The following is a 15,162-nucleotide window of genomic DNA, read 5'->3' as shown; positions in this document are numbered from 1 at the left end:
AGTATTTTTGGTTTGAAATTCTTTTTTTTTTCAACTTTTAACAGCCGGTAGAGGGCAGAAGACGTGATTTAATCAAAAAATTTTAATTAAACTTTTTTATCAACATTACTAAAGGTAACTTTTGGTAGGTATTCCAAATCGATTTTAAAAAAAAAATTTTTTCATTTTTTAAGGAAGATGTGATTTTATTAAAAAGTTGTAGTAACACTTTTTTATCAACAATACCAAAGGCAACTTTTCGTAGGTATTCGATATTTACGAACCACCCTAATGTATAACCAGCTTTGCCCCTATTGCTGGACAAGTGAAAATGGCGGTGCTAGAGGATTACGCAGTCTTAGTCTCGGTCTTGCATTTAGTCATCACTTCCTACTCTTAATACATGCACGACATACGTCCATTGTCGGAAGTGTATTGTTTTGGTGTATTGTATCGAATTCGTATTTTATTTTGTTGATGATGATGCAAACATGGTTTGCAAAAGGCGCGCACAGAGTTCAAGTTAAAATGTTTTAGTGAATCGCGGTGATCTAGTTTTACTTTTGCCGTTGAAACGCCAGAAGTACTAATTTCAATTGAGTTTACGAATTTCATTTTTTAAACAATTTTTATATAAAAATTCTCTATCTACAAGTTTAACAATAAGTCAAAGTAAGTCAAAGTTTTTTACAAATACCCCATTTTTCATGTAAAAAGTTTTACTCTACTGTGACTTACTCGTACGATGCATTTTATTTGGAAATTTTGAATCCTGCTATGATGTTTTAATATACATAATGGAAAATGGAAAAATGTACTAGTTCGGGTTTCTTTATCCGTCGACATAGCGAATATTAATATTTATATACAGTGCAATTTTTGAGACAAAATTTGCAGCTCCTGAAAAATAAAGATATCCCTTAAGTCGAGGGTCAACAAACTCCGTCGTCTCTATATTGAATTAATTTAATCGTCATATAAGGCACTTTCCCCTCTCGTATAACCAAATTACCATTATTCTTTCCTCCGCGTCCCGCAGAGCTGATAGAGAGCTTTCTAATTTAGTTACTTGATAGACAGTACCTCGAGGAAACACGTTTATTCAATTGAATAAATCAGTAGACTAATAGATACATATAGTGTGTTTAGTTAAAACTATGTAGGTACTCTGCCCTTTTTGATCTGCAGAATAATATTTAATACTATTATTAAAAAATCAAAATAGTTACAGAAAAATGGGATTAACAAAAAACAACAGAAAACTAATGCGGATCCAATAAATTATACAGGGTCGCTCTTATGTATGGAAACAGTCGATTATTAGGTAAAATATAAGAGGTACCGCAAAAAGTTGAATACAAAAGTTATAAGGTTTTTAAATATCTATTAGTGAGTAATAAATTTAAGTATACAGGGTCGTTCATAAAGTCGTGGCATATCAAAGTTTAATTTTTTAAATATAACCCAAAGGTTAACATAGGTAACATATACGGGGTCACTTTTATGTATGGAAACTGTCGATTATTAGGTAAAATATAGGAGGTACTGCAAAAAGTTAAATATATAAGTTATAGGGTTTATAAATATCTATTAGTGGGTAATAAATGTAAGTAAACAGAGTCGCTCATAAAGTGGTGGCACATCAAAGTTGCATTTGTTTAAATGGAACCCCCTGTAAGAACACCCAGTTAAGTTGTAGGGTCGGTCATAAAGTTGTGTCACATCAAACTTCCTTTTTTTATTTTTTTAGCTATAATGGCAATACACAATGTACATAAATTGAAGAATTGAAATTTTAAACGAAAATTTTGTAATTTCCTTGCTATACTCTCATTTTGTACATCTACAAATGCTAACTTGAGAACTAATGTCAAATATTATTAAGTATCACAATTTCGGAAAGATAGCATCGTTAAATGAAACTGAACATATCGAAATTAATTAAATCAAATTGTTTAAGTGATATTTTCAAAAGTCAATAACTCGGAAACGGTTGCTTTGAGGTACAGGGTTATCATTTTAGTTTGACCCACTTTTAAAAGCTTATAACTTTTTTGTTTGTTGGGTTAAAGCAGTCATTCAGAAAACATGTTGTAGCAGTTTCAGCCAAGTTTTTGCGAGTGTTGTCAGAAATGACAGTAGGTGTCACATGTCAGATTTTTAAAACTAAAAAAAAAACTTTTTAAATGGGACACCCTCTATATTAGTAGCGCATTAGATAGTCCCCTTTTCTCCGAATTCAAAAATATATCACAATTATAAACGTCATATTGTGAAAATATTTCGAAAATGCATCGAAAAAGAAGGTTGTCATGTAGAGCATATAGATTATGAAAATGAATAACCTATAACTGTTTTTAATTCTATAGCTAGTTATTGTTATTGTTATGTCAGTATTAATAAAATTGTTTGTTCGTTAATGTGTTGCGCTTCATTGATAAGGTAAACTAACAAACATAATTAGGAAACAAAACCATTTATAACTATCTTGATTCTTTTAATTAATTGTTTTTACATACTTTTGTGAATCTTGAACGAAATTAAGAAGAAGAATGCACATGTGTGGTACATTTTTGAATTCGGAGCAAAGGGGACTATCTAATGCGATACTAATATAAAGAGTGTCCCATTTAAAAAGTTTTTTTTAGTTTTAAATATCTGACACGTGACACCTACTGTCATTTTTGACAACACTCGCAAAAACTTGGCTGAAACTGCTACAACATGTTTTCTGAATGACCGCTTTAACCCAACAAACTAAAAAGTTATAAGCTTTTAAAAGTGGGTCAAACTAAAATGATAACCCTGTACCTCAAAGCAACCGTTTCCGAGTTATTGACTTTTGAAAATATCACTTAAACAATTTGATTTAATTAATTTCGATATGTTCAGTTTCATTTAACGATGCTATCTTTCCGAAATTGTGATACTTAATAATATTTGACATTAGTTCTCAAGTTAGCATTTGTAGATGTACAAAATGAGAGTATAGCAAGGAAATTACAAAATTTTCGTTTAAAATTTCAATTCTTCAATTTATGTACATTGTGTATTGCCATTATAGTTAAAAAGATAAAAAAAGGAAGTTTGATGTGACACAACTTTATAACCGACCCTACAACTGAACTGGGGGTTCTTACAGGGGGTTCCATTTAAACAAATGAAACTTTGATGTGCCACCACTTTATGAGCGACTCTGTTTACTTACATTTATTACCCACTAATAGATATTTATAAACCCTATAACTTTGATGTGTCACTACTTTATGACCGGCCCTGTATATTTAAGTTTATTACCCGCTAATAGATATTTATAAACCCTATAACTTTTATATTTAACTTTTTGCCAGTACCTCCTATATTTTACCTAATAATCGACAGTTTCCATACTTAAAAGTGACCCCGTATATGTTACAATAAAAGTTGGAAATCAGTGATTGTTAACAATTACTAGTAAAAGCTCACATTCACTGATTTGCCTAAGACTATGTCAGTAAAAGTTCAACATCTATTTTTGAAATCAACTTTTACTAGTGAATGCTAGCATTCCCTGGACGATAGCAGTGAGTTTGAAAGATTCAGTTAGCGCGGTTGCCACATGTGGTAAAATATAAAGATAAATAAGGATAAGTTAAATATTAGGCAATATAAGAGTAGTATTAAATTGGGCTAAACGTTGGCAACGTTGACAGACATATGGCGTAAATTCGCTTTGTTTTTTGTGGTTATGTATAATTGTTTTGTTAACATTGTAAAAAGTGCTGTGCGGTATTTTACCCATGGAAGAAAATTTCTGTGAAAAATTAAGATAAACTAGGCAGTCGCAGGAATGTAATAGTGCTTGTTTTTTTCATTATTCCAATATAATGAAGTCATGAACCTCGTGACCATGAAGTTATTAATCGTTTTGATATGCTTTAAGTTAGTGGGTTTGAAAAAACGAATAACTCCAGTTGAAGAAAATTCGGGCATACTTTATTTTGTCCACGATGAAGTACTTTATTAAAAAAATCTTGTACCAATAAGTAATCTTATGTTTATGAATGTTTTTTTAAAATTGTTTTGTACACTTTAAAATTCCTTCTCTTTTAATATTTAGAAGGCTTTAATATATCGTTATTTTCTATAATTTTTAATAAATATACTAAAGAAGTAAATTGTAATTTTAAGATATGTGGATCCGCTTGTAACATATGTGGATCCGCTAATTGAGGTGATCCAATATTTTATTTATTCGTTCTAACTTCCACTAACATTATTTCTCACCATTATTAGGATATTTATATATATTAACTTATTTATTTATAGTATTTATACTTATTAGGAAAAGTCGACAAATCTCTTTAAAATACCTACTACATTCACTGGTCCAATGCCTAATTGCTAGCATTTCGTAGTGAATTTTACAATACTGAATTTCCGACTTTTACTGTAACATATATACAATAACAATACAGTTATAACACGGCATATAAATCAATCGGCAGGCTAACTCGCGGAAACGCTACGTGGGGAGAACCACATCTGTCCTAATCAATGAGGTTATATACAGGGAGACGCTATGAGCATTTAAAGTGCTTGCGAAAAATGGTAACACTAGGCGTGGCTTAAGCCAGCACCAATATGGCGGCATTAGCAGGGCCGGATTACAGAAACTTCTTTGAAAATTTTTATTTTACACAATATAACGACCTCAACTTTTTTAAATAAAAAAATAATTAATCAAAATAACTAGAAAACCTACAATTTTTTCAAAAATATAAATTACAAGATAAATTTTAATGACTATATACTATGTATATTTAAGGAGGAAACACAAAAAAATAATACACATTAAATAAATTAAATTTTATTGCTCACTAAATAACACTGTTTTGTTGCTAGTAGTTTAGTATGTCTTAAACTAATTGCCTTGTTTTTATTGATGTATCTAACAATAATATCCTTAACATTTTTAAAAAAAATTAGAAAAAAAGCGGAAAATAATTAAACATGATTACTGATTTACCATAATTAACATTTTGTTGAGATGTTCTGTCAAAACAGCTATCAGAAAAATGTTTCGAGCATAGAACACTACCTGATGTAGCTTGCCAGTTTCTCCTGTTCACAAACTTCACCCAAGCTTCTCGACGGATGGGATTTTTGAAACCTAAAAATCAGATTTAATATAATATTTATTTGATAAAAATTTTCTAAAGAGAGCAAAATTTATATACTACGTACTAAATTTAAAATGTTCTGATATAAAATTTTATTAAAATAATAAATGTTTATCAATAAATATAAGTTGTTAAGACTTTATCTGCAAAAAGTAAATTTACTTTGTTGATTTTATAATATTTATCTAAAAATTGAAGCTATACTATATAAAGTTTGTACATAGTATATGCTAGCAGATGCTAAAAAGGAATGTAAATAAATGTTTAAGTACAAAATCTTAGTGTAAAAATAGAAAAATAAACCGTAGTTAAAACAAAACTTTTAAATTTGGCCTAGCCAAATACTCTTTCCTGTCAAAAAAAGTATATGTAGTAAAAATAACAGATATTGTTAAGAATTTTTTTTAAAGAATAGAAGTCGAGGCATGTTTTAATTACTTAATTGCCTCTAACAAAGTATTAAATAACTAAACACTTTGTCAATATAGAAACACTTAATATTTAATTAATAAACGCATAACTAGTTAAATGGAAAATACGAAAATAATTTAATCAGGTCCTGTATTATGTTTACACTTACCTGTGATTCAACACCAATTTCAGTGGATTTCTTCCTCTCTACACGTTGTCGACTGCAACAACTACTTACAGCACACGAAGACATGTTCGGAAAGTCCAAATATTCAAATAAAAACACAAAAATAGTCTTGGAAAATTAAAAAAAACACTCGCAGCAACGCACTTAACCTCAAAAACTGAACTGTCAGAATTGCCAGTACCAATATGACGTAACTGGGTAAATTTCTCGATAACTTATGTCGCCTCCCCCCCTTATAACCTCATTGGTCCTATTAGTCAAAATTCCTACCAGTTGTTCGGGTAGAGTCGTCCACCCGAACGCGTCCCGAACGTTAAAAACAGCGTTGTAAGGTTGTCGCATTTTCCAGAAGCAATTAACAAAATTTTCTGTATCGGAAAAAGAGTGTAAGGTATTTATATTATGCAAATATAAAATAAAAATAGACTAGAGACTTAATTAAGAGTTTATTGGAATTGTCATATTTAATAAATAATTACAAGGTTTTATCTAAATTATTTTTCTTGTGTATTTGGTTGCCTATGCCTAATTCTAAAATAGTTTATATTATGCATTGTTTTGTTTTTTATTCTCACAAATAAGAAATAAATGTTTTATAGTTTTTATTATAAAAAATCAATGATTATACATTTTATTTACACCCCTTACACTGTTTTGTGTACTACCAAGAGTATATTTCGTGACCTCTTATGATAAATGGGCACAAATAGTTTTATTACATAATGCTTAGATTAAAATATTTAATCTATGATTAAAATTTAATAATATATTTGTACATTAAATATAATAGACTAGAGGCCCAATTAAGAGTTTACTGACATAATTACTAAAGTTCATGTAAAGTTACAAGATTTTTTTATATGTATTTTTGGTTGCCTAGGACAGGCGAGGGCAGGCGTTTTATATACAACCAACATTGCATTATTTTACTCACAAATAAATGTTTTATGGTTTTTATTATAAAACAAGGATTAATTTATTACACACTATACACCCCTTACACCTTCACAAAGATTCCAAGGGGAATATGTCGTGACCTCTTATATTAAAATGGACAAGGTTTATTAGTCAATGTTTTAGTTATCCATCAGCGTCTTTAATAAAAATCTAATGTATTCTATCTAGTGTATTTTTCATAGAAATGATCTGACATCATAAAAAGCAAATTTTATCAAAAAACTTTTTGATTATCTATATCGTTTAACTTGTAGTTTAACCTAACTTGCACATAATTTTTTAATTTAAAAGCAATAAATTGTTTTCTTGACAATATGGTGAACTTTTATATAACTAAACTCACTTTATAACTTAATTTTTGTAATTTTCGTTTTTTTAGCAATTAGAGTAAAAATTAATTAGGATACAATTTCTAATTTGAAAGATATATGAAATTTCATCAGTTTTTCCAATTAAATAAATATACAGGTTTTCTAAAAATATCTAATTTACTTATTATTTTGACATATCTACATAACTTTAATTATTTTTGTTTTAGGTATTTATGTTCTTTTTTAAAAATAAATTAAGAATGATTCAGTACCACGGATGTGTGTTCAGAACTGATTCCTTTCGGCCCAATTTAATTAGATATGTTATAAAACTTACAAATAAATGATTTTTTTTTCAAACGCAACAAAAGTATTAATTTTGGCGACGTGATTGATAAAATAAAAGTAATTTTAATGCCTAAGCATAAAAATAAAGCACTTTTACGCATAAGCACAAAAGTACGAAAATATATTATTAAACTGATATAAAGTGTCAAATTCAACGAGTGTAACCATAGTTTCTCGATATAAATACCGTATGATCGAATAAAAACGGCCTCAGCGATGGCTATCAAATGAAGATCGCTGTCATTTTATATGTAAATTTATATGGGAAATGTCATCGATTGTCATTTCATAGTCATCGCTGACGCCGTTTTTATTCGATCATACGGTATAATTAGTTACAAGGTATTACTTTTAAATCTTGTTATATCATTTGCAAAGTTTGAAATTGTTTAAAAAAATATTTGTGACGTTTGAAAAAATTAGCATGCCCTATTCGGAGTAAAAATGACGGTTTGTGCCTATGGCCTGTAATGAAATAAATTATTTTATAATATAAAAAATTGTTTACCTTTTTGTTTTTTATAGATTATTGTCAAAAAAGTGATTGGGTGCAGTATTAGTAACAAGAATAATACACAATGGTCACTATTAAATAATGAGTGGTCGGCTATGAAATAATGATTGCTGTCATTTTATATTTAAAATTATATGGGGAATGTCATCGATAATCATTAACAAGCTAACTGGACACCGTTTTTTTTTCGATCATACAGTACTCTACAATTGAAAAAAAATTGCTGCTCTTCCAGCTGTTTTTTTTTATTTTACAGTATTTATATGTATTTATTTTAATCAACTTTACATATTACGGTTTTTATGAACATGCTCACATATTTTGTTCTTATTTGTTTACCGGTTTTGTCTCAAGGCACTCAAGCAAGAAATACCTCATTATTAATGTTAAATTATTATTAACTACTTTTAGGGGTCGTTACAGGTAGTCTTTGCTATACACAGAATAACTAATTAACTAGTTACTTTACTACGAATAAGCTCTCCATAGTCTTTACTTTCACTCTTATTAACATAATTGGAATAAAGTGAAAAAGAAATTTCTGTAAATTTCAGAATTTCCCCTTTTTATTATTTTCTTGACAATTTGGAGATCTTTTTTTATAAAGTACTTTTTTATAACTTTATACCGTAATTTTGTAATTTTAATAAATAAAATGTTTTTTTAATACAGAGTATTGCTGCAACTTTAAGATAGATATTTTTTTCTGGTTATATTTGAAAAATTAATTCAGATCGATACATTTTTTTAGTTTGAAAAATATTTGAAATTTTATCAGCTTTTGCAATTTAAAATACAGGTTTTCTAAAAATATCTTAACTTATTATTTTGACATACTAACTTAAATCATTTTTGCTTTTAGGTATACTCGTTCTTTTTTAAAAATAAATTCAGATTGATTCTCAGACTGATTAAAAATATTTTAATCTAGAAAGATAATAATACAAATAAATATACTTAAAAAATATTTATTACATAGAATAGGTATACTAGAGTCGGCATTTCAGGCCTTGGGTGCCGATTTTTGTGTGTATGAAGAGTACGGTCAACACGCTTAGTAAAATAAGATGTGTACTATTTGTATTTGGCAGAATAAGTTGTGGATTTTGTTTCTGAAAACAATAAATTTATTATATTACGACTTTGCTGCACATATGTATGGATAATTTATTTACCTTTATGCTTTAATGTTCAGACTTTACTGTAGTTTACGCTGCATCATTCTAAATTGTTCCCGAAGGGTATCCTGAATACTTTATACATTTGTCCTACGTCAGATATTTTTCTGTAATCTTATATCATTGTCCTGACAAGATTTTCTAAATAAAGTATTCGAAAATACCCATGTTCTGTCTAAGCAGGTTTTTTTTATCCTAGAGCTTAATATTCAATAAATCTACAAAATAAATGAGTTAACGAGGTTATAAATAGAAAACAAAAATAAATACCTTTATAGGATCAGTCCTCTTAAATGTGCTATGTGATACACGATTGATATGATTTTCATGTATATGAAGAGTATGGCCAATATGCTTATTACAATAAGATGTATTGATCTTGGTATTGAATGCATAGGAAATCATCAGATTAAGTGTGGTTATGTAATAAATATTTTATATTTTTCTATCTCCGACCAGATCACCATAGTGATTCACACCTACACACGTAAACACCAACCTAAGGCTTGCCGATATGTCCTTGTGCTAGAAGTATAATATAAAGGTCTGTGGTCTAGCAAGGCTGACACTTATATCTCATATAATCGAAAAAACGGCGTCCAGTTGGCTTGGAAATGACGATCCTTGACATTCCCTATATAATTTTACATATAAAAGACACCGATCTTCATTTCATAGCCATCACTGACGCCGTTTTTTTTTTCGATCATATTGTACCTACCACATGGTACATACCTACCTATCTCATATATCATATATCCTATGGCTATGCCTTATAGTTTTAAAGATGATAAATTGTTTTTTGTATTATGCGTATAGCTGTAATTTAAAAGAAATACATTTCGTAAAATACCACAATGTTATACTGAATAGATTCATAATAAAATACTTCAGATTTCCTTTGAGTTTTAGATTTCTTAACCTTAAAATTTTCACTCTTTTAAACCATCTCATTTTTGCTATATTTTTATAATTACTTATTATGCCTAATACATGCCCGTGCTGTTTCCTGAAGAATGAATTTTTGTAAGCTACATATAGATCTTGCAATTAAAACAATATCACATACCTGGAACCTGAAAGGACATCATGTGGGAAAAATAATTAAGAACACTTTTTCTGCAAATCAAGGCTAATTTATTTTCAGGAATTTGTGGATAGCTTAATATTTTCTAAAAATTGTTAGTCGTTTTACAGCTTTTGTTTGAATACATATTATCTAGATACACACCTGAGATTTCAACGTATGTAGACGTATTCTTATATAAAAAACACATTATCAAAGGTAATCGCGTTGCTATCACTTTCATTTTGTTTATGCTTTATTTGTAAATATTTCCGGATTATTTTATATCAGGTTCTATTACATTATTCGTCAATGTTCCTAAAAATTATAATTTTTAAACTTTTTCTGAGGTTAATCTTGTCAAATTCAAAAACAAAACAAGATTGGATAGTATGCGACGTTGACAGATTTAATACGTTAGCCAGGACAAAATTCTTTAAATAGGAATTTTTAGGACAACCGAACATGCCCGAAGTGATATTCGGTTTGTAGGAATTTTGACTTTTAGGACGAATACCGCCACCTCGCTACGTGCATATCCTCGCGCACGCCGCCATTTGCGTTTCCATCAACAGAAAGTAAGGGTACGAACATAGTGGAGGCAGGTTTCTGCTTTTCGGCAACCAGCGCCGTCTCTGGGGACCTATTCTTGACCACTCGCATCTTCAAATATCGCTCGCATCTCGCATCTCCTAAAAAGCCATATAACAATACACAGATGCGTAACTTTGCGTATATGCATCACGTGTATTGTATATGGCTATTTCGGAGATGCGAGAAGGATTCGGAAGTAGATAATTAAGAGGAAATTTACCTGATTAACTAACCTAACCTAACCAAACCATATTCAAACGCCGCGCCCGCCTCGCCGGGGCCGCACATAGGTGTATTTGGTCTATAAACCTGGCCAAAAGTGATATTTTTTTATTTTCATTTTTTATCTTAACTGAACACAAATCTATAAATACTAAATGTAAGCACGTTTATTAGTTATTAGCTTTTTTAAGTCGTAAGTTGACTATCAAATAAATAATATATTTCAGTTAAAAGTATGAATTATCTTGAGTGTATTCTGAATATTTCTAAGATTATAAAAATACTGGAATTGTTTGTAGTGCTTTTTTTTGCAAATTGTTCATAATAACTGTCATGATGGATACAGAGCCAGCTTTGTTTGTTGGCTCTATTCTGTTTTATGCCATATTTTTATTTTGAAACGTTTCCTTCTATTCTATTTTTTTATAATGTTTTATATTTAAAAAATGAGTGGCATTTTTATAAGGTGTAAGACTATTCGGCAATATTCCGCATGGAAATTAGTATCCATTCAATGCTGAAAGTCTCCAGCATTGGAATATGCACAAAAATCTTGCCAATATTTGCCACTGCCAAAAAAAAACATTAATTTAAATAGATTCTTAAAGGAAATAGTCTTTACCCTATTAACACCCATCCTCGCTCAAATATCGTCTATAATATACAAATTATTTCTTGTTCTAGCATCCTCATCCAATTGCTTGGTTTTGCACAGAATGGCCCTATTTGATCGGTGGAAAGGGTTTCAGAGTAGAGGAAAAAATATTGTGTAGGAAAAACAAAATGGGGTTCCATATTAGCAACCTCTCCTCTAATTAATAATTAATATTACTAGCAAAAAAGCAAAAAAATCATAAAACATAATTTTGGCCAACTTTTAGTTCTTAATACCCCCTGTGCGCCGTCGGCGCGTGCAAAAGCAGAAATAAATAAATTTTCGTTCCGGTAAAAGCGAGAACGCCGATGAACGCTGGTTGACGGTGCCTGCCTGCTTTCACTGTGAACTAGCCGATTTGATAACACGCTTTAATTTTTCAAGGTTATAAGCGCGAGGCGGCGCGGCGCGGCGCTACTATGTAACCATATACAGGGTGTCCCAGAAATAAGTGCAAGTATTTTAACTTACTGGTAGTATAGTTCATTTTTTTGAAAATTCGGAATTTTTTGAAAATATTTTTGGAATTTTTTTGCAATTTTTTTTTAGTTTTTATTTAAAAATAATAATTTCTTGATAATATCGCAACATAGGTAGTAGATTAAATTTACAAGAAAGAAAATCCAGAAAAGATCCAGTGGTTCTCAAACAAATCTCGAAGTATTGGAAAGAATGTGTAAAGACCAAGAAATATTGACTACAATAAAACGACGGAAAGCAGCATATTTTGGTCATATTTTTCGAAATAACAAATATAGTTTCCTACAGCTGATCATTGAAGGAAAGATTGAAGGACGACGAGGCATCGGGCGTAAACGGTTTTCCTGGTTGCGGAATTTGCGCCAGTGGTTTAATATAGGAGAGGCCAGTGCAATTATCCGTTTGGCTCAAGACAGGGAGGAATTTCAATTGATGGTCGCCAACCTCCGATGAGGAGAAGGCACATGGAGAAGAAGGTTCTCAAAATTTTAGCAAAAAATATTTTTTTTGGAAATTTTCAAAGTAAAATAACTTCATTATTTTGGACTTATTTGAAAAACGATAAAGAGAAAATATGTTTCTTTTATCGAGATCTACCACCCTTTAAAATACTTGCACTTATTTCTGGGATACCCTGTTTATAACAATACACGTGATGCGTATACGCAAAGTTGCGAACGATGTCAAGAATAGGTACCCAGATTGGCGCCGACTACCGGTAAGCGGCAAACCTGCTTGCACTGTGTTCGCACACTTAGTGGAGCAAGCAGGTTTGCCGCTTACCGGTAGTTGTCGCCAATCTGGGTACCTATTCTTGACATCGTTCGCAACTGTGCGTATACCCATCACGTGTATTGTTATAAACAGGGTATCCCAGAAATAAGTGCAATCGCCCATCCTCGCTCATCCTCGCTCAAATATCGTCTATAATATACAACTTACTTTCTTGCTCTAGCATCCTCATCCAATTGCATGGTTTTGCACAGAATGGCCCTATTTGATCGGTGGAAAGGGCTTCAGAGTAGAAGAAAAATTATAGTGTAGAAAAAACAAAATGGGGTTCCATATTAGCACCCTCCTCTAATAATTAATATTACTAGCAAAAAAGCAAAAAAATCATAAAACATGATTTTGGCCAACTTTTAGTTCTTAATACCCTCTGTGCGCCGTCGGCGCGTGCAAAAACAGAAATAAATAAATTTTCGTTCCGGTAAAAGCGAGAACGCCGAAGAACGCTGGTTGACGGCGCCTACCTGCTTTCACTGTGAACTAGCCGATTTGATAACAAGCTATGTTATATTTGATAACACGCGCGAGGCGGCGCGGCGCTACTATGTACCCATATACACGGTGTCCCAGAAATAAGTGCAAATATTTTAACTTAACTGGTAGCATAGTTCAACCCCAGAAACACGCCTATGAGGTTTTTTCGCGAAATTTTTTTTTTGAAAATTCGGAATTTTTGGAAAATTTTTTTGGATTTTTTTTTAGTTTTTATTTAAAAAAAAATAATTTCTTGATAATATGGCAACATAGGTAGTAGATTAAATTTACAAGAAAGAAAATCCAGAAAAGATCCAGTGGTTCTCAAAATTTTAGCAAAAAATCATCTTTTTTTTGGAAATTTTCAAAGTAAAATAACTCTGTTATTTTGGACTTATTTGAAAAACGATAAAGAGAAAATATGTTTCTTTTATCGAGATCTACTACCCCTTAAAATACTTGCACTTATTTCTGGGATACCCTGTTTATAACAATACACGTGATGCGTATACGCAAAGTTGCGAACGATGTCAAGAATAGGTACCCAGATTGGCGCCGACTACCGGTAAGCGGCAAACCTGCTTGCACTGTGTTCGCACACTTAGTGGAGCAAGCAAGTTATTTTACTTTGAAAATTTCACACCTCTACTTTTCAACCAATAACATGCTTTAATGTTGACTAGTTACCATGGCAACTGAAAAAATTTCCGGAAATTTTTTCGAGGCGCCACGAAACTTTAGTAGAAATTTTTTGACAGTTGAAAAGGTAAACATAAGATCTACAATCATAATGTGAATGAACTACAATGTCTATATATTGAAATATTACCCATTTGAGTTTTAGCATTTGATGTAACTAATTAAAAAATATAATAATATTTGTTAATATTATTAACAAATTGAAATTATTTTAAAAGTCATGTTGGATTAATATTTTTTTTCAAATTTAGGTGTGAATTTTTCTTACCGAATACCACGCAAGCTTAAATTATTCCTGGAAATTTTCTTTCGGGCACGAATATTTTAGGAAAATTATCCCTCGTCTTCGACTCGGGATAATTTTCAAAATATTCGTGCCCTCAAAAAAATTTCCGAAAATAATTTAAGCTCTTGTGATATTATAAGTGAAAATTTCCAAAAAAAAGATGATTTTTTGCTAAAATTTTGAGAACCACTGGATCTTTTCTGGATTTTCTTTCTTGTAAATTTAATCTACTACCTATGTTGCCATATTATCAAGAAGTTATTTTTTTAAATAAAAACTAAAAAAAAATCCAAAAATTTTTTCCAAAAATTCCGAATTTTCAAAAAAAAAATTTCGCGAAAAAACCTCATAGGCGTGTTTCTGGGGTTGAACTATGCTACCAGTTAAGTTAAAATATTTGCACTTATTTCTGGGACACCGTGTATATGGGTACATAGTAGCGCCGCGCCGCCTCGCGCGTGTTATCAAATATAACATAGCGTGTTATCAAATCGGCTAGTTCACAGTGAAAGCAGGTAGGCGCCGTCAACCAGCGTTCTTCGGCGTTCTCGCTTTTACCGGAACGAAAATTTATTTATTTCTGTTTTTGCACGCGCCGACGGCGCACAGAGGGTATTAAGAACTAAAAGTTGGCCAAAATCATGTTTTATGATTTTTTTGCTTTTTTGCTAGTAATATTAATTATTAGAGGAGAGGGTGCTAATATGGAACCCCATTTTGTTTTTTCTACACTATAATTTTTCTTCTACTCTGAAGCCCTTTCCACCGATCAAATAGGGCCATTCTGTGCAAAACCATGCAATTGGATGAGGATGCTAGAGCAAGAAAGTAAGTTGTATATTATAGACGA

General features: G+C 30.9%; 1 protein-coding gene and 1 long non-coding RNA gene across 3 annotated transcripts in view; one reads left to right on the top strand and one right to left on the bottom strand.

Moving 5' to 3' along the window:
• LOC115878913 (teneurin-a-like) overlaps nt 1-15,162 on the top strand; it is a 173,942-nt gene that overhangs the window by 40,321 nt on the left and 118,459 nt on the right. The window lies entirely within an intron of this gene.
• On the bottom strand, nt 8,822-9,816 carry LOC115878869. Of its 2 annotated transcripts, none has more exons than XR_004049619.1 (4): nt 9,787-9,816; nt 9,318-9,572; nt 9,045-9,265; nt 8,822-8,981 (listed from the first exon to the last, which is right to left on the bottom strand). It is a non-coding gene; the product is annotated as an uncharacterized LOC115878869 (long non-coding RNA). The 2 variants fall into 2 exon arrangements; XR_004049620.1 differs by having other exon boundaries at nt 9,783-9,804.

The sequence above is a fragment of the Sitophilus oryzae genome, unplaced genomic scaffold (genome assembly GCF_002938485.1).
Source record: "Sitophilus oryzae breed Bouriz unplaced genomic scaffold, Soryzae_2.0 scaffold_1536_pilon_pilon, whole genome shotgun sequence".
In the NCBI taxonomy this organism is placed as follows: Eukaryota; Metazoa; Arthropoda; class Insecta; order Coleoptera; family Curculionidae; genus Sitophilus; species Sitophilus oryzae.
This window is presented reverse-complemented; position numbering and strand designations above follow the sequence as displayed.